The sequence below is a fragment of the Periplaneta americana genome, chromosome 4, assembly GCF_040183065.1.
Source record: "Periplaneta americana isolate PAMFEO1 chromosome 4, P.americana_PAMFEO1_priV1, whole genome shotgun sequence".
Lineage (NCBI taxonomy): Eukaryota > Metazoa > Arthropoda > Insecta > Blattodea > Blattidae > Periplaneta > Periplaneta americana.
In genome coordinates, this window is record NC_091120.1 from 60374359 (window position 1) to 60394695 (window position 20337).

General features: G+C 34.5%; 1 protein-coding gene and 2 long non-coding RNA genes across 4 annotated transcripts in view; 1 reads left to right on the top strand and 2 right to left on the bottom strand.

Annotated features, from left to right (window-relative positions):
* LOC138697834 (F-box/LRR-repeat protein 7-like) overlaps positions 1-20337 on the bottom strand; it is a 371715-nt gene that overhangs the window by 51481 nt on the left and 299897 nt on the right. The gene's annotated exons all lie outside the window — the stretch shown is intronic.
* LOC138697836 (uncharacterized) lies at positions 5396-7640 on the top strand. The gene is made up of 3 exons (XR_011331622.1): positions 5396-5837; positions 5952-6059; positions 7433-7640. It is a non-coding gene; the product is annotated as an uncharacterized lncRNA (long non-coding RNA).
* Positions 10690-14069, bottom strand: LOC138697835 (uncharacterized). The gene is made up of 4 exons (XR_011331621.1): positions 13771-14069; positions 13552-13646; positions 12253-12365; positions 10690-11587 (listed from the first exon to the last, which is right to left on the bottom strand). It is a non-coding gene; the product is annotated as an uncharacterized lncRNA (long non-coding RNA).

The window sequence follows — 20337 nt, forward strand, 5'->3', positions numbered from 1 at the left end:
GTTATATTGTATATGCTAATTTTCTCTTGATGTGGTTATATATTTAATCATTTTCATTCATTATATTTTTGCTATCTGAGAATATTCTCCTTTAATTTACTGTTATTCGATCATCGAAAGTAATGGTGTAGTACGTGCTGAACATTCAACTTGGAGAAATTATGAGGTTAACTACAAGATTCGACATTATCTACTTACTACGTTTTCGTGGATTATTCAAATCAATTTTGAATACGTTTACCGTACTGAATACCGTACTGTTTTCATAGAATTTTTTATACGCATTGAAAACGATTTGAATACAGAAGCTGAAGTTTCGAAAGTAGGCTAGGTATGTTGGTTAACATGTCATATTGTCTATTGTACTGTCTAATGTAATCTGTACTGTATATTGTAATTAGGGCTTTGCCTTGTTATAGAAATAGATAGATAGATAGATAGACAGACAGACAGACAGACAGATAGATAAACAAATATTTATTTATTTAAATAAATAATTTTGTTTAAATAAATAATATTTGTTTAAATAAGTTCACACCTGTGGAGTAACGGTTAGCGCGTCTGGCCACGAAACAAGGTGGCCCAGGTTCGATTCCCGGTCGGGGCAAGTTACCTGGTTGAGGTTTTTTCCGGGGTTTTCCCTCAACCCAATATGAACAAATGCTGGGTAACTTTCGGTGTTGGACCCCGAATTTATTTCACCGGCATTATCACCTTCATCTCATTCAGACGCTAAATAACCAGAGATGTTGATAAAGCGTCGTAAAATAACCTACTACAAATAAATAAATATTTATTTAAATAAATAAAAAAAGTATCCAGATGTTAGCATATTGGTTACCATTTAGACCTTAGCTACAAACAATGTTGAGTTTTGTTAATGAGGCGCATGAAAACTATATCCTGGCTGTTAATGAAGAATGGTAATAATTGCTTTTAGGAAAATAAAAATATTATGTAGGGTAAACCATACAGTTATTGGCCATTTGAACTTTGATGTGTTATTATAAGATAGGATGTGCAAATAATTAATTAATATTTGGCCAGATGGTGGCAGCATGTTTTCTTATTTGGTTGTTACTTTAATTTTCAACAACAGATAGCACTGTGAGATGAAAAAGATATTTCTGCAAAACATATGTTCCCAGGCTTTGGTTTCTTGTGAAATTCTTAAGAACTGTGTTGTGATTGAGTCGTAATAATTACTGTTTCTTTTAACTGGTATTCATTATTATTCCAATTATGAGGTAAGTATATCTCTATTTTGACTTTACACTTATAAAACGTAATAAAATACAATCCCTAAATTTTCAAAATTTACTGGCTAATAACTGTTTAATTATAATGCATTTGTCAGTTATTGGCCACCCCGGCCAATAACTGTAATTTTAAAATAATTTAAAAAATCAATTATTTTCCTTCATTTAACTTATTAAATGCCACTATTTCGCTAGTATTTTTATATTGAGTCAATTAAATGTGTGCATAGTTATTAGCCTCGTGGCCAATAACTGTCTTAATGGGTGGCCAATAACTATTCTTTTTATTTTATACCCTGGTTAGGTTATTTTTAAGATTCCAAAATGGGCTGACTATAAGCCAAAGGCGATGAAGGTAACATTGGAAGAACTGGAAACTCACAGGACTTCACTTAGTGTCATTGCTAAAAAGTACGGTGTTCCTAAGGCAACCCTAAAAATTAAAATAAAGAATGCTAAAAAGGAAAGGTGATTTGAATCTTATAGCTTAGGAGGAAATAAGTTCTGAAAATGTCATTTCATATCGAAAACTGGATGCAGACAAGTCTACAGGGTTGCTTCCGATCTCTGAAACGAATATGAATGACTTCATGTGCGTCAGGAGTCACATGACAACTGAATTGTGGCGCGAGATGACAGACCAGTAGTGAGTGATCTCATAGAGTGCACTGCGACTCACAGCAGAAATTCCCAAGTAAATCGAGCCTTTTTGGGAGGGGTACTTAACAACTCTTTCCGATGCCAAGTACAGTTAAGTGAAAATAAAAGAAGCTTGCAATAAACGCGGTTTCGTTATTTCCAAGAAAGGCATCTTCTGTATACTTAATAAGATTGGTAAAGCTCGAATGGAATTAATTTGTATCATCTCGTGGGGAGCGGCGACTTATGACGGGGGGGTGGATTTGCTTGCTTTTTCCACTTTGGAATTAATCTCATCCGAGCTTTGCCAGTCTTATTAAGTACACATAAGATGTCTTTCTTGAAAATAATGAAACCACGTTTTTGTAGGCTCCTATGATTTTCATGTAACTGTACTTGACATCGGAAAGAGTTGTTATGTACACCTCCCAGAAAGATTACATTTTCTTGGGCATTGCTACTGTGATACACCGTGCACTATGATTATGAAATCACTCACTACTGGTCTGTCACCTCTCGCTGCAATTTAGCTATCGGTGTGATTCCTGACTCACATGACGTCATTCAAATTCGTTATCAGAGCTCGGAAACAACCCTATACTCAACAAGAAGTTTTGGCTGACAATATTGACAATTACACCTATTATAAAATGCAAGAGATGAACCCCGGAATGCGACTCTCCATGACAATGTTTTATATTGTATTTTTGTTGGCTATCTAACAACGCTGTATCAACTACTAGGTTATTCAGCGTCGATGTGATTGGTGATAGCGAGATGGTATTTGACGAGATGAGGCCCAGGATTCGCCATAGTTTACCTCACATTTTCCTTACAGTTGGGGAGAACCTCGGAAAAACTCAACCAAATGATAATTTCAAGCGGGAACGAACCCACGCCAAGGCACAAGTCTGGATCGGCAGGCAAGTGCCTCAGCCGAATGAACTACGCCAGTGGCAGACTCCCCATGACAATACATCAACAAGTGTGAATGCAGGTTGCAGTAGTCAACATTCTGGGTGTGGTAACATATGTAAGTGAGAGCCACCGGCGTAGCTCGGTCAATTAAGGCGCTTGCCTGTCGATGTGGATTTGCGTTCGGGCGTAGGTTCGATTCCTGGTTGGGTTCTTTCCGAGGTTTTCCCCAACCGTAAGGGAAATATCAGGTAATCTATGGCGAATCCTCGGCTTCATCTCGCCAAATATCATCTCACTATCACCAATCCCATCGACGCTAAATAACCTCGTACTTGATAGGCGTCGTTAAATAACCAAGTAAAAAGAACATAAGTGAGAAAATATCTTCCATGCTCAAAAGAGTCAAGAATACATCAATCGGCAAGTTTCTGGTGTGGCCAGAGACACCTAAAAGAAAAGGCAAATATGATATAGAAAGATTACAGTTTTCGATAATATCACAGAGCTACCAGGATATGCACAGAAAGAAGCGCGAACGGAAAGTTGTCCAAGAAAAGAAAAAAGAAAGAGAAAAAGTAAAGTTGCGACAGAAAAAATAAAACGAACACTCTTCAGAGAATTGCAAAATGAATCAAGTCCAATTTGTGACATTTGCAAGAAGCTTCCAGTGAAATTTGATGTGAAGATTGTAAAAAAGTATTTTATGTAAATTATAATTCACAGACAACACATTCCTGAAAAAGATGGTGATATCTCCCTGTGTCACTCATTTTTATAAAGGAGAAGATTCACATAACAGTATGGACCTTAACGGTAGTTCGGAGGATGATGATTACCTTGGAAAATTGATAAACTAGCAACATATAAATAAGGATCTATACAGTAAAGAGACATGTGGATTTATATTTTACATAAAACTGGTATTAGGACAGTGCAATGCATGTGTAAATAACTAATAGAAATAATAGCAACAGTTTAAAATAATATTTGCAGCCAAAACAAAAATAAATTTCTGTTAGAGTTGATAATTGTGAAGTGGCCAATAACTATGCAATCAGTGGCCAATAACTGTCAAGAAGTGGCCAATAACTATAATTTCACACATATTAATTTTAATTGGTCACTAGTATCACACAATATTATTGATTCCATTTTTGTAACAGTGATTTGAATAAAGAAATAATTGACAATTACAGATTCACAAACAGTTCCTTCTTACAATATAATGCATTGAAATCCTCTACTTTCAAACATAAAATTTTCCTTAAGTGGCCAATAACTGTATGGTTTACCCTATTATAACACAACTTTTCAACAAATTATGGTCTTGCTAAAACATATGACATGAAACAAATGATCATTCGTGCGCGAAATCGTTTCGAATACGATACCCGTTTTCATGCAATTCAATCCGTATTTGAATACGATCCGATCCCACATTTTAGGAACCTATTTCGACCTCGAGACTCAGATCGTTTTCAATCCCCCCTTTTCATGAAAGTTTCAATACGGTAAACGTATTAAAATCGATTTTAATACCCTATGAAATGTAGTATATAGTATTTATATTGATTTTGATTTGGTTTATTCTGAACATGACTAGTTCAGAATTTAAGCATTCACGATAAATGGGGTTTGAAGAATTGTTTGGGATTTTAAATCACGTCTTGGGATTTACTTTCCTCGGATGTTTAAGATAAGGTCCCAATATCAGGCTCTTATTACCGAAGAACTGACTATTCTGTTGAGTCCAATTTTACTTTCGATTTTTATACGTTCATTTCAAGTTTGTAGACCTACTAACATCCATGTTATTCGTATGTGTACGGCTACCGGGTCTGCTGTAGAGTACGATACGGAACTATTTTTTGAGCTTATATTCTTTTGTTTAACGTTTATTACTTTGGTTATGACATCAGTACCTGCTTTGATTTATTTTGTGATTTGTTTTACATGAATAATTTTCTGGTGCTGACATACGATATCATATTGTTAGTAGACTGATTTTACTTCTTCATCCGAACCGAAGGGTTGGACTCCTAGGAATTTCTTCATTGGTCCTAAGAGGTAAAAGACGGTGTGAGGTCTGAACTGTAGGATGGGCGATTGGGTGGTGATGCAGCGGTCACTGATCGACCTGAACGTGCTTCGTCGGTAGCCCTCTTCACCACTTGAAGATGATGCTACGGTCCAGACAATCGACACCTGATCGAACCATTGCTGTCTGTAACGCAAGATTCAAACTATCTACCAACTTTGAACGTCCTAACCAAAATACGATTCCGTAAAAAATTGTTGTGGGTTACTTTCCGATCTTTCCTCGTAATAGGGTGCACATAGACCAATGTAATGCAACGATCTATCGCAAGTCCAGCCCTCGAAAAGGGATGGCCATACTACTGTGATACAAAGAGGCAGATAGAGGACATCACGTTCAGTTCTTTGGATTATTCGGCATAACAAACACAAAAGACTAGACGACCGTTTGGTGTCTACTATATTAATCTGACGGTGGAACCGGAAGTTGTTTCCTACAGTACAAGTTGGAGAGCCCAAATATTTTCTTCTGAATACATAGGGCCCTATTCATAGACATTCTTAGAGCGGGTTAAATAGCTACTTCCGGTGGATGATCAGCGAACTAACGTTTTTCGTATTCATAAACTAGTGTTAGCGATAATACGTGTACTAAGAGGGGTTTGGCTGGCTAAATTTTAGCCCCCGCCGGTAGGGTAGTTTAGAGGCCGACTAGCTTAGCAAGATGGCTGTTATGATGCAGTGAATGTGGGTTATGTACGTCGAATTCGTGATGTGATATGTAGGAGGAAGACGTACCTACCGAGATTGGACATATTTAGAAAATATGACGTACACAACATTAGTCAGGCTTCTGTAAGATGTATAATAACGAATGTGTCAGTAGCAATCACTGGACTCGCGCTTCGTTACGTACGTTTTCCTAGGGAAGAAAAACGAATAACACTGCGAGAAAGTTTGACGACATCGCAAGATTCCCTTCAGGTAATTATATTTCATGATTTGAATATTGTATGTGAATGCTTTCTTAGAGAAATTTGTACTGTACCGGTACCATATTGGTACAGTAGACCTATTGTGATATTTCATCATTTTTAGGTTATTGGCGCCATAGATGGCACGCACATACCCATAACAAATGTTGGAGGAGAACTGTCACAAATATATATCAACCGAAAAGGATGGTATTCTCTATTAAACGTTCAGGTACGTACTGTAAATGAAATTACAACCCGTAAGAGGTTATGTAGACCTAGGCTGAAATTTTGGTGAAACTAGCGCTGAGGTAGTTCCGATGATTTCGATACTGAAAATCGTTGAATTTGTGAGATATTTTTTGTAGATATGCAGTTGGTCATATATGCAAGCCATTATAAAAGCCAAAAATAATCTAACCTAATCTATCACAGATTCGTATATGCAAAGTGTATAAGCAGAGTACGAAGAGAACCACCTCAGTGCTAGTTTAGCTTTTAATAACTTTATTTACATTTTAGATAGTAATGCATTATATTACATTATTTCAGTTAAATGGTACAAGAAAAAGGATTTGTAATTTGTAATTCTCCAGAAAAGCTACACTGAAGAAGACACAATAAAAAATCGCCTCAATGTTGTTGCCCCCCCCCCCTCCTTCTAACTAATTACTAATATAATATGCGAGAAGTCGAGGGAGAATTATTAGAGAAATGGTGTTATATTGGTAATAAATGGGAGTGTGGGAGCTACAACAGTGCATTACAGTATGTAAGTAACAGTACCCTAGTAACTATTAAACGATTTTTATGTTGAAAGTATTTGTGGCTGCTGACTAAAACCACATGTTTATTTGGCCTACTGTATATATGTCACGTAAGTCAGTGAAGCAAATATCTATTGTTCCTTCTTCAATGTAGCTTTTCTGGAGAATTACTAGAAGGTCAGCTGTTAGCAGCTCTAAATATCAGAATGAAAAAAACTCAAAGAATAAAAACTGTTGCTTAGTTAAAAAACTTGACATTTTTTACCAAATTGCACAACAAAAGGGATACATTTCACTTATATGAGTGACAAATCACATTCGTAGCTTTCATTTGTGTACCCACATGACAGTTTTTTTAACAGTTTTAATTTTTTATAGAAATGTCCTTTATGAAATTGCTAGTTAACACATATATTACCTTATTCATTTAAGGTTATAAGTGATGCAAGTTTCCAAATTCTGGATATAGTGGCACGTTGAAGAGGAAGTGCCCATGACTCTCGCATTTTCAATGAGATTAGAATTAAGAAGCGATTTGAACAGAATGAATTTGGACGCTTCATTTTGTTGGGGGATAGTGGTTATGGTGTACACAAATATTTGTTAATGCTTGTAAAGTGAATTACTCTACTTGCAATGTATTGTGTACTTTTGTATAAGTTTAACTGATGAATTCTATATTTGTTTGATAAAATGTCTAAACTTGTAAATTGAATTAATCTGCTTGCTATATACCTAAATTATTGTGTAGTTCAACTAATTGTTTATGCCTTTAAATTGAATTAATCTGCTTGCTATCTTTTTATACCATTTTAATTGTTTTTATACCTATTTGCAGCTGCTCTCGGGCTTGGATTAGATTCCTGCTTGGACTGATTACCTGGATGGATTTTTCAGAGGTTTTCCCCAACATTAAGGCAAATGTTAGGTAATATGTGGCGAATCCTCGGCCTCACCTCATCTTGCCAAGAATTTGTGTAACTCTTGACTTGTTCCATATCTTAAAGCTTCTATGGAACACAATAAATTAAATAAAAAAAATTAAATACTGTGTTATTATTCTAAATGATCATGGACAGAATCCAATGAAAAGTAAGGGAGAATGTTAAACTTTTGTATACCACGTAATGTAACTGTGTACACCAATCACACTATTACTTTCTTATATTATATGTTTTTTTTTTTTTTTTGTTTAAGTTTGAAAGATTATCATTTTGTTGGAAATTATTTCATTCTAACATCTAAGAAAATATAAGATACTCTAAATTATGTGAACTGACTGCACAAATCACTGGTGTGCACTTTGTATTTTATGTCAATTTTATTTCTTATGAATCACTTATACATTCGTTTCTTGGGTTGCTATACCTGCAATATACACCTCAATTTTTAATATTCTAATTATTATTATTATTGCAGCAGTCCAGTACCTGTTTGTATCACTGAGCGAGTATCCCCAGCTTAGTTTGTGCAGTTCATTTCTGAAATGTTAAAAAAATGGACTCCAGAGAATTACAATTTACAAAGATAGTTCTCTTCAGCCTTAGCCATCTGCACAAGTTGGGAGATGCAAGATATGTCCGAGAAATAGGGATGGGAAGTGTAGTACAGAATGCCATGTGAGTGCAATGACCATTCAGACACTACACAGTAAAGGTGTGCATAAATTGTAAAGAAATTATTTAGAAAGAAAAAAGAGAACTGTTAATGATAATTTCTTTATAATATAAACGTTTCCTCGATAAAAGAGCAAGAGTACCAATTTTTCATAGGGCATTTTGTAAACCTGTACTCATTTGCAAGCATATTCTGGAGTATACATGTAACCAGATTGGTGTAGGCCTACATTTAGAGGTTGGTATACAGAAGGTTAATATACATACTGTACTGTGTGACAAATTACTTTCTATGCTTCCTTATTTATAGAAGTCACTGAAAATCATTATAGTCCATATATTAACATCTTCGTCAATTCGAAGTAAAACAAAAAGTTGAAGTATGTGTAACGTGGAATGTTGCTAATAAACTTATATTTGAATCAGTAATTTCTGAAAGGGCTTTATTTCAAAATCTCATCTCCATAAAAATCGCCTTACTGCAGGATTAGGGCCCTCTGAGAAGTGCTGTGAATATTGTGAAGCCTGCATAGATCTGAATAAAATACATGGAATAATCCCCATTATCAGAAAGGCGTATTCAAGTGAGAATATGATAGCGTTCTAAATTGATTTTAGCAAAAAGATTGGATAAAGTCCTTTTAGAAATGACTGATTTAATTACAGAGTTACTGTCTAATAAAAAAAAAACTCTCACATAAATTATTCCAAGTATAAATAGTGCATCCAGTGCTAATGCTCACACGTCACTGAAACAGATGGCAGAATGCGATTATTTTTTAATAGGATTTTATGATAATATACCTTTCCATGACGTAGAACAAGTTCAATATAAAAATATTTGATTTTAGGTACTGGCACCATAGATAGCACATTCTTAAGTCTTGGAGAACTTTCACAAATAAATATCAAAGAAAGGTTAATATTTGAGGAGAAAAATTCGCTCCGGCACCGGGGATCGAACCCGGGTCCTTGATTCTACATACCAAACGCTCTGACTACTGAGCTACGCTGAATTCAATCCACAGCACCAGATGGAAACCTCCTCCTTCAATGTTTCCCTTTGTGGCCTGACTCCAAGTTAGGCATATATGTTGACGTTTATGTCCAATGTCATCTGCCATTATACTAGGAGCGCACTCAGTTGAGTGACTTGTTGGCCGGGAATCCGCAGTTTAGTGCACAGTAAGCTGTACAGAAATATGAACTGCAGCTATGAGAATATTATAGACTTATTAATTGTCAATATTACAGATATTATTCTGTAGGACAAATTAATAAGTTTATAATATCAAAGAAAGGGGTAGTATAATGGAAACTCAGGGGTTCTGTAAATTAAATTAAAACTCGTATGTAGGTTTAAACTTCGCTTCATACAATAATTTTATTCATATTTTGCATATTCACTTATTTCTAAGTTACAAACTATTGTACATTCTAAGGACAAAGGGGGAAAAGCCAAACAAAGCATATCAACATAATACAAGAATAAGCAAACGCCATTACAAAAAAAAAAAAAAATCGCGTAGCATAGAGTGAGAGTATTAAGAAAATAAATATAGACCTTAATTTTTCTCCTCATTCCTAAGTTCCATATTCATTTCAGGTTGTAAGTGATGCAAATTAGTAACTTCTGAATGAGTTTCATGCAAAAATACAGACAAGTCACCAGTAAAATGATTACAAGAAATGAGTGAAGCATTGCAGATTTAGCCCTGCATTGGAAAGAATCCCGCGACCAGATATTTACTCTAACATACAGGCTACATTTATTCAATTTACCTGAAGGGGTTAGGTACAGCTTACAGCAGTAAAATTTTGCAAATATTCAACATTTTTTCCACCATTACTGTATCTTGTACAGTTATGAAAATTAGTACGTGTAAAACACTGTCCTTCTACTATATGAAAAAAATATTTATGTATATATATTTTTTTCTAAATTCAAAATGTTGACAGTTCACTGTGCAGTGATGAAGCATTTCTCTCATAACTAAAAAACTATCCAACATTTTGTGATGAAATTTGTTGTGTATGTATGCATGTCATACCTACAATATGATGCAAAATCACATCTCTACCTTTGATAGACTGTCTGATAAAAAATAAATTCATTTAAAGAAGTGGTGAATATAAGTATTTTTTTCTAACACAAAATAAAATATTATTTATTAAGGAATGTAGTTGAAAGAGCATGATATTGTAAACATGAGTTTCAGCAATGTAATAAAAGAGAGAACATTACACTAAAGTACTACATTTCCAGTTTTTGTCCATTGTGCAACTCAAACCAAGAAATGGATTCGGAACACCTCAAATCTGTGCCTCAGTAGCTGACCATGACAATAACTTTGAAAAATATTGGAGTGCAAGAGGTCAAATGACTTTATTGTCAAATGCCTGGCATTAGAAAACAACATTTCCAGCTTTTCATTAGGCCCTCCCCCTATTCTTTTCTTTCTAATTGTGTTTTCTTAACATTTCCATTTCTAATAATAATTTTGCTTTTTTCAATTCATGGATCAATTCATTAGAGACTTCCAAGCCTAAATTAAAGACTCTGAATTAAATTTCTCTACTAATAACACCTTAATTGCATAGTTATAGACATAAGTGTAACTAAATTGCTTTAGGTAGGTACTTAAACCTCCATCAGGGAATATGTTCTAACTCAGGAACTACAGGTTCGATGAATGATGAATCCAGCAAAAACAAAAAAATAAATAAGTACCGGTAATCAGTCTTATAAATCAGCAAAACTTTTAACCGACATTAAAATAAGAAAAAGGAACACATACATATGTACAGAATTCACTAAACAACAATGTGAAAATAAAAAGTTGAAAACACTACTAGAGCCCAATATACAGTAATACTAATAGTCCTCAATCTGATGCAGTTGCCCCATTCAGCTTAGAAACTGGCCACAACTGTCCAGCAGCATATCTCCATCAAATAAACTTGTTACACTCATAACACTGTGTAGCATGCAACAACACAAATATAATAATGAACAAGGAATACTTACTACTCTACACCAAACTCCAGAAAATGATTGGGACAGAAGAATTTCAAGTTCCTATAAACTGCTGGGAAGCTTGCAAGGAAATGAAGTAGACAAGAACTCAAGAAAATTTCACTACTAGTGCTACTATTACCATCACCACCACCACTACCACTACTACTAAGTTACATCTCTAGTTCTTTGATTTGTCCCAGATAATTTTTAACTTTGCCTTTAATAATATTTTATTTCTAATAACAATTTTGTTTTCTGCAATTCATAGAACTTCTCATCACGTTTAATTTTTGGGCTTCATGCTTAGGAGGAACACTTCTTCATACTCTGTCATTCTCGATGATCTTGCAGCAGAGTCCTATGGAAAGACGAAAAAAATGTTAATCATTTGCATACTACTGTACACAAAAGACACTACTTCTTATCAAAACTGTGAATTTTTTTTAATTGTCTAAGTTTGAAAATTTATCAATTGTTTGAAATTATCCATTTGATCCAAACATGCAAGAAAATTTAATTTTCTGCAAAATGTACTATGATTCAAATGCATCCCACTTCATATTGCAGATCATAAATTTTAATTGTTATGAAGCACTTATACATTAATTTGTTGGTTGGGTTGGAATAACTGTCATACAATGTATCACTCAATTTCTAGTATTCAAATTAATGTTCCCTTGTTTAACCGTTTCATATTAGTGATACATTGTAATATTATTGTTGCATTTAATATTTATGTCTTAATACTAACTAAACTGTCCTTCATTAAAGAAAAATAGCCATAATTTTTCATCATGTACACAGTTGTAAAGTCCCATTCTGACCCAATGGACTGCCTTGAAATAATATACAGTACACTGTATGATTATTATAAACCACAAAAAAAGTAAATTAAAATCATCAGTACCAGTTGCAGAAGACACAGCTCTGCTGGATACATTAAGAAGATTGATTGATTGATAATATTGTAATCATAAATAGGCCTAGCAATATTCTTAGGTATGAATGAGATCTTAAACTTACCTGTTGTTGATTACTGTAGAGACTGTTAACGCCCATTCACCTGGGATTGTGGAGACAGGATTTATTGCAGACATACGTGGGATTGATGATGATGATGGTGCAATAATGACATCCTGAAATAAGCATGTAAGTTATTAATATTAAATGAAAACGTAAACATAATACTTATTGTATTATATAGATCTTACATCAGCATTACAGCTATGAGATGTGGAACAAGTAAATTAAGCAAATAGCCAAAATATGTTCATTAATATATAGTAAGTATTTAAAACATAATTAAACTATGCATCATTTTGCAAAAATGAATATAAAGCAATTTTGTTAATTCTTTTCTAAATTTTTCCTCTTGACCCATCAAAGCTTTAAGATAATACATAAACAGTGAACGTTTTACAACAGCTGAGAATAATAGAGGTTAAATGGAAATCTAATTTGTCTTGTATTATATACACAGTGTGTTTAATAAATCATAATATTATATTATGGATGTTTTGATTTCTGACATGAAACATCATGTAGGCTACTCAAAGAAAGCCTAAGGTGGAAAATATTTCTTGCACTCCTGTCATTATTCTTAGGGCTTTCTATTGTAACACAATAAGAGGTAGGCCTAATCTATGTTTACATCACCACAACTACAGATTACATAGGCGTATGAGGTTTTGTCTTTTCAGTGCTGTAATAAATATGAGTTTGATATATATTTTATAAATCACTTACTAGCGTTCTATAAACACACAAGATAATGAAATTTTATAGCTGACCATCAATATGGATTCTACAAATTTCTTATGCTTATGTAGGTAATTCTAACCTCAAATAATGCTATTTCTTTTGACAAAGTAGAGAAAAGGATATCTCAGAAATCTCTAGGCGTTCCTACTGCCCTTTAAAATAAGGTCTCAGTTTTGATAATTCTTGTACACAAGATATTAGGCCTACGTTAAGGTATGATTGATAATTGGGGAAGCCGATAATTGTGTGGGTTGACATCAGATGTTTGTGGCCCAATCCCCTATAGGTATTTACAAAGCCATATTATCCAAACTGCATTTATGGTAGTTGAGTATAGGCGTAGCTTGCATTTTCACGATTGTTGTGAATTACATTTTACTAGCATTATCAGCTATATTCCTACAAGATATATTATTTACGTTATATTAATTAGGCTACCAAGTACCTATTCAGAGTAGCCTTAGGTGACATAATCATACCAGAGCCACATTAAACATTTACCATGAAGTAATAGGCCTATCTTACTTACAAAAACATGTCCTAAGAACCAAAAACACATACCTCATATGTTAACATTCCATATCGTTTAGTAGGCCTACGTCATCAATTTCGGGAGCAGGACATCCTCCACCAGTTGTTTTTAGTTATTTCTTCAACTAAAAGTAAATAAATATATACTGAATTAGAATAATTCACTCTTTGAAGTCCAATATTTCATAATAGTTACGTCAAGGCCTAACCTAAAAATATTACGTATAATATTATAACATTTCTACTTACATTTTCGACATTTCTTCTTGTGTAGTCGAATTCCCGCACGCTGCCATGTATATTTCATGCTTTTTTTTACCACAGAAGAAAAAAACAAATAGTTTATTGTAGTTTAATATCGCCAATAACCTCACAAATAAACAGAAACGATTCGGAATCGCTTGCGTCTGAGCATGACAATTGCCAGTCTGCACATGCGCAGTAGCATTTTCAGCATCGTGTAACAGTTTCCAAAGCTAATACGCCGACTAATGTAGCCACTGATTAATCGGCGTCTCTGAATCCTGTATAAGTAACCTGGCTATAACCGGGGCTAGTTTAGAACGCTCGTAGCATGGGCTAGCGCGATGTCTATGAATAGGGCCCCTATAGACTTCTGTGAACTCAATAACAAAATGTTTACTAAAATATCTTAGATCAGGCACCATCCCCCTCAAGTCAACTAACCGTTGATGTAAACAATGAATAAAACCGCACGTTCTTTACCGTGTGGACAGTGTCCGAATTGCACTAACAAATTCACGAAGACTGTTAAAATCAGGTTTCGACAGATATTTTTGAACACCGGCAAGAAGGAACGTTTTCAGCTCCACACCTCTATTTTGTGACCGTTTGCCGCTCGGAAAAGATTGTGTAGAAAGAACTAGATCTGTTGTCGCCATTAATTTCGCTACATGAATTAAAAATATACCGGCCACCGGCGTAGCTCAGACGGTAGCGCGTTTGCCTGCTGATCCTGAGTTACGATCGGGCGTGGTTCGATTCCTGTTCGAGCTGATTACCTGGTTTGTTTCTTTCGAGGTCTTCCCAACCGTGAGGCGAATGTCAGGTAATCTATGGCTAATTCTCAGCCTCATCTCGCGATCACCAATTCCATCGACGCTAAATAATTTAGTAGTTGATACAACGTTGTTAAATGACCAAATAAGAATGACATTATTTTTTTCAAATATAGTGTTGAGTTAGTGTGGAATATTGCTGTTAAATTTTCGAGCGGGTGAAAGCAAACACTGAAGAATGAATTAAATTGGGATAGACAGATGTTGAGGTGGCTTAAATGATTTATGACTGAGCTTTAAGTAATCTATATCAATGGTATTCATTCTATGGTGCGCGTACCCCCTAGGAGTACGCATCCCACTGATTACATATGCTGACATTTATTTTGTGCGAGGTCGTGCGTATTTGCTTGGTTTCCGCATAAAACCAATCCGCGGAAAGTCTAAAATTCCACATTCAGTAATCCCAACCTAACACACATAACAATTTCCCTCTTCTTACCGCTTAAGTGACATATTGATTTTACTGCTTTAGGCTTTTAACATATTATTTTTAGAGACGTTCAATACAGTAATAATTATAAATTGGAAACTTACCACTGCAATTTCACCTAAATTGCACTGTTAATTATTGTTTTTAAATATTTGCAAAAATTAAGTAAACTCTACAACTCCACTAAAGTTACTGCATTCGTGATGCAAGTAACATTAAGGAAGCCGTGAAAAAATCAACAAGATTCCAGACTCATCATAGACTGGGGGGGGGGGGAAGACAGACGTGTATCACGGCCTGCTGGAGTATAGTAAACACAGAAAACATTTTAAAGCAACAATGTTGAAGATAGATATTTTTGTTTTGCAAATTTGCCGTCATTGAACAGAAACCAAGATGGAGATTTCATTGCAACTAATTAGAAATTCCTCTTTCAGGTATGTAATAAACTACGTTTCGCTTTTTCAAACTTTTCCTCGAACATGAAAACTTCAACATCCGCTCTTGTAACGCATATTGCTATTATTATACTTGATGATTATTGCAGTTTACATTCCTTTTACAATATCAACTCTTGTTTTTCTTAGCTACAATAACATTTTTCATAATTCATTACTATTATTAATGCATCTATAACTATTGTACGTATAGTAGTAGTAGTAGTAGTAGTAGTAGTAGTAATAATAATAATAATAATAATAATAATAATAATAATAATAATAATAAATCATTTATTTTGCCTAAAACATTAATCATAGTCTTGTGTTGAAATAATTTAAATGCAGTTTGGGGTACGAAGATAAGGAAATGTTATTTTGGAGGTACGGTAGCAAAAAAAGATTGAACACCACATATCTATGTAGGAATATAGCCAAAGAGTGAATCTATAATAAAACACTCAAAAAATATTCCTCGCTGTAGCTGAGGTGATAGTATTTTCTGCAAAAGAATCGGTAGTTTTTATTCGATTCCCAGCAGAAACTTAGATTGATTTATTGTTTTATTTTTATTCTAACTTATGTGACAGTGTTTCGCCATGCTAACCACGTGACATGGAGGTCCCGCTGGTTGCGACTGTCTAACGTTAGGCAAGGTATTAATATCAATGAGGCGAATGATGTAGGAAAGGGCCATAGGGCCCTATCATTGAAGATAGGTGGGAATTGTGGTGATGATAACAATGACGATATTTCATTGATTACTTGGAAGACTTACCGTCTTCCTCCTATAATGAACAGTTGTGAAATTGCCGTTTTCTCTTGGACAGAATATTTTTATAATACTGTACATAAAATATAAGTTTTGAAATGGTATCCTCAGTCTTGAGCACAATTGTTCTGTGTTACGGACTGAATCACGTCTATTACAGTAACCTAGTTCCAGAAAGCCTTATAGGTGAAGGCTACCCGTGTTATGGGGTTTAGATTATAGGTTTAGCAGCTCGCATCCAGGAACTTGGAAGATGTACAGATTTGTTATGAGCATGAGGCATTTCGATGTGGCAACGTGGAACTGAAGATGCTGTTGCGGCTGGTGAAAGGTTCACAGGGTCATCATACTCGCCTTGCCGACTCGTCTCCGCCTGGCGGGAACTCAGCGAATCACAGTTCTTCTTCATATGACCACCTGTTGTTGCATTACGCTCTAAATTGCAGCAAAGAAAGGACAGTCTTCAACTCTTCAAGGACTATCCCTTGCATATGTCCTCACACCACGCGCAAGAGAGAAGAGGCTGACAGTTAAATCTTGCAGGGGGCGTGATGTTACATGAAGTACAGCTATTATTTTGTGTTCGGCTAGACTATGGTTGAAAGATGTAATGATTTCTTAGGTGGTCTAACTCATTCTTTGTAGCCAAGGATTGAAACGTAGAAACCGTCTGTTGATTGATTCTAAATATAAACTCATAATTATGAAGCAAAGTAGTGAAGACATCTCTGGAGCTATTATGTACAATGCAATATTATTCAATTATTGTCTTCACCCAGCGTTGGAAATGAAATTACACGTATATATACCGCAATGCTCTTTCCCTTTGATTATACAGTATGTTGACATAATTGTGTCTTTGATATTTTCTTATTTTATCATTGTGGCAAGTATAAAGAGAAAGTGGTAACGCATTATGTAGTGACATTTATAAGTTTGTACTTGCTATTTGAGAAACGGAAATTGTACCAGAACAATGGAAGGAGTCCATAATCGTAGCTATCTTTCAGAAGGGAGAAAAGATGAACAGTACTAAATTTCGAGGAATATCATTTTTATTGACGTACAAAATTTTGTCCAATATTATTTTGAGAAGATTAACTCCACATGTAGATGAAACTATTGGGGATCATCAATGTGGTTTTAAGCGTAATATCGACTATTGATCAGATTTTTTGTATTAGACAGATATTGGTGAAAAAATGGGAGTATAAAGACACAGTACATAAGTTATTTATAGATTAAAAAAATGCACATGACTAGATTAAGAGAGAAGTTTTATATAATATTCTTATTGAATTTGGTATTCCCAGGAAGCTAATTCGATTATTTAAAATGTGTCTCAATGAAACATTTAGCAGAGTCCGTATAGGCCATATTCTGTTTGACGCTTTTCCAATTCACTGCGGGCTAAAGCAAGGAGATGCACTATCACCTTCACTTTTTAACTTTGTTCTAAAATATACTGTTAGGAAAGTCCAGGAAAACAGAGAGGGTTTGGAATTGAACGGATTACATGAGCTGCTTGTCTATGCGGATGACGTGAATATATTAGGAGAAAATCCACAAACGATTAGGGAAAACACGGAAATTCTACTTGAAGCAAGTAAAGAGATAGGTTTGGAAGTAAATCCCGAAAAAACAAAGTATATGATTATGTCTCGTGACAAGAATAGACTATAGTAGGAAATGGACATATAAAAATTGATAATTTATCGCTTGAAAAGATGAAAACATTCAAATATCTTGGTGCAACAGTTACAAATATAAATAACACTCGGGAGGAAATTAAACGCAGAATAAATATGGGAAATGTCTGTTATTATTCGGTTGAGAAGCTTTTATCATCCAGTCTGCTGTCAAAAAATCTGAAAGTTATAATTTATAAAACAGTTATATTACCGGTTATTCTGTATGGTTGTCAAACTTGGACTCTCACTTTGAGAGAGTAACAGAGGTTAAAGGTGTTCGAAAATAAGGTGCTTAGGAAAATATTTGGGGCTAAGAGGGATGAAGTTACAGGAGAATGGAGAAAGTTACACAACGCAGAACTGCACGCATTGTATTCTTCACCTAACATAATTAGGAACATTAAATCCAGACGTTTGAGATAGGCAGGGCATGTAACACATATGGGTGAATCCAGAAATGCGTATAGAGTGTTAGCTGGGAGACCTGAGGGGAAAAAGACCTTTGGGTGACCTTCGCTTCAATAAGGCTATCGGGCGTAGTCCTTATTTTTTGAATGTAGGAAATAGTTGACTCCTTTAGTAATAAATACGTAAGCCTATATCATAAAAAATAAAAATGGGTGTAAGACGGTGATACAATATCGCCTAAATTGTTACTTGCAGTACTTCAAGTTTAAAAAAAAATATAGATTGGTAAGAAACAGAAATAGATAACAAATGGACAATAGTTTAATCTTCGTTTCGCAGACGACATAAGAATATTATCTGATAATGCCAAAGACCTACAATCAATGATAATCCATGCATAAACAAAATATTGAAGTCGAGCATACACGTTTGGAAGAAATTTAAAAGTCTATACGTCAAGGTATTAGCATGGAAGAAAACTGTATGAAACTAGAATGGAGCATTTACAGTACATCTAGTGATTTATTCCATTATGCACCCTGTTTGCAGGTGTTGAAAAAGCACTTCAAATTCGAGCATAAACGTGGACCCAATTTCACCAATAATAATCTTTGCAACTCTTCACTTCTCAATTACCTCAAAGTAAAATTACTTGCATCACCCTAAAACATAAATAATATTGTAAATGGTGGTTTATATCTCTCCATTTTGAAAAATATTCGTAAGAAGTAGATAGCTAGTTCAATTCGCTATGGTCGCACTATGGCCTGCGGTTTACTCAGTGAGTGTCAGAGGTACAGTATTTTCTTGGGTAGAGGTAAAGGTGCAAGCACGCAAGACTAACATCCATACTTCTACTGACACCAATTGTCTAGAGAAAGTGGAAGCCTTAACTTTTTGCTACCCTTTCGGCCTGGCCTTCTTTATCTTTTACAGAACTATTGCTGAGGAATATTGGTGTATTTATTTTCTTGTTGTAAACCAATTATTTGCTTATAAAAATTCACTTGTTAATTTTATTATTTGTTACTTTCCTTCTTCGTCAGAGTTTAAACTATTTCATTCTTTCCGAATTCAAGATTTTTTCTTCTGATATTAAGGGTTCAGAGCCATAGTGAGCCAAGCGCCATTTATTAAAAACTGAGAAAGCAAGGGTTAAAGTTAAGTGAATACCATAGTTTAATGCAGATTGTCATATCATTTAGATTTAATGTGTATACTTTACTTTAGTTGCTGTATGTTCCCATTAAATTATGGTAATAACTTCATTTTAACTCTTGTTAGTAAATGGCGCTTGGCCCATTTTTGATTCTTAACCCTTCATATAATGTTCTGGATATAGGACTTTTTGACTTGTATGCTGCGGGGTTTATACTATGGCTAAATTATTTTTAGAAACGTATAACGTGAGTTGTAAATACCGAAAACAGCATTTCCTTTTTACATTTTTTTTTTTCAGTGATGTTGACATTTGTAGCTTGTTATGTCTGTATTTCTTATTTCATCTGCAAGTGAACAGAGAAATCTCATTCTGCTATTTCTGTTTCATTTATATTTGAATTGCATAACGTCCAATCTTCACTACCATCAGCAATGTAGAAACCGTCATTACTTTACATAATTTGAACTGTGCGCTTTTCAATATTTTTATTTCATTTTTTGTTCATCTATTGTTTCACATTTGTTCTGAAATGTATTTATTTCAATAATTGAAACTTGTTAGTGGCAGTATGAAACAAATCCAAGGTATTTAATTAAAACTTACAACCTGTTAAACTGGTTTGCTTTATTTATTGCAATTTTGCATCTTGACGTGATTGTTTTCGAATGACAATGTTTTGTACTTATTGTATAATATTTTAATGTTATATTCCTTTCCGATGTCTTCTAGGAGCGGCTATCGGAAAATAGTCTTTTGATGTATTAAATAATTCATCTTTAACAAATAAAGTTGTGTTTAAGATTGTGTAACTCTGTTTTAAAGTTTTCGAGTAAA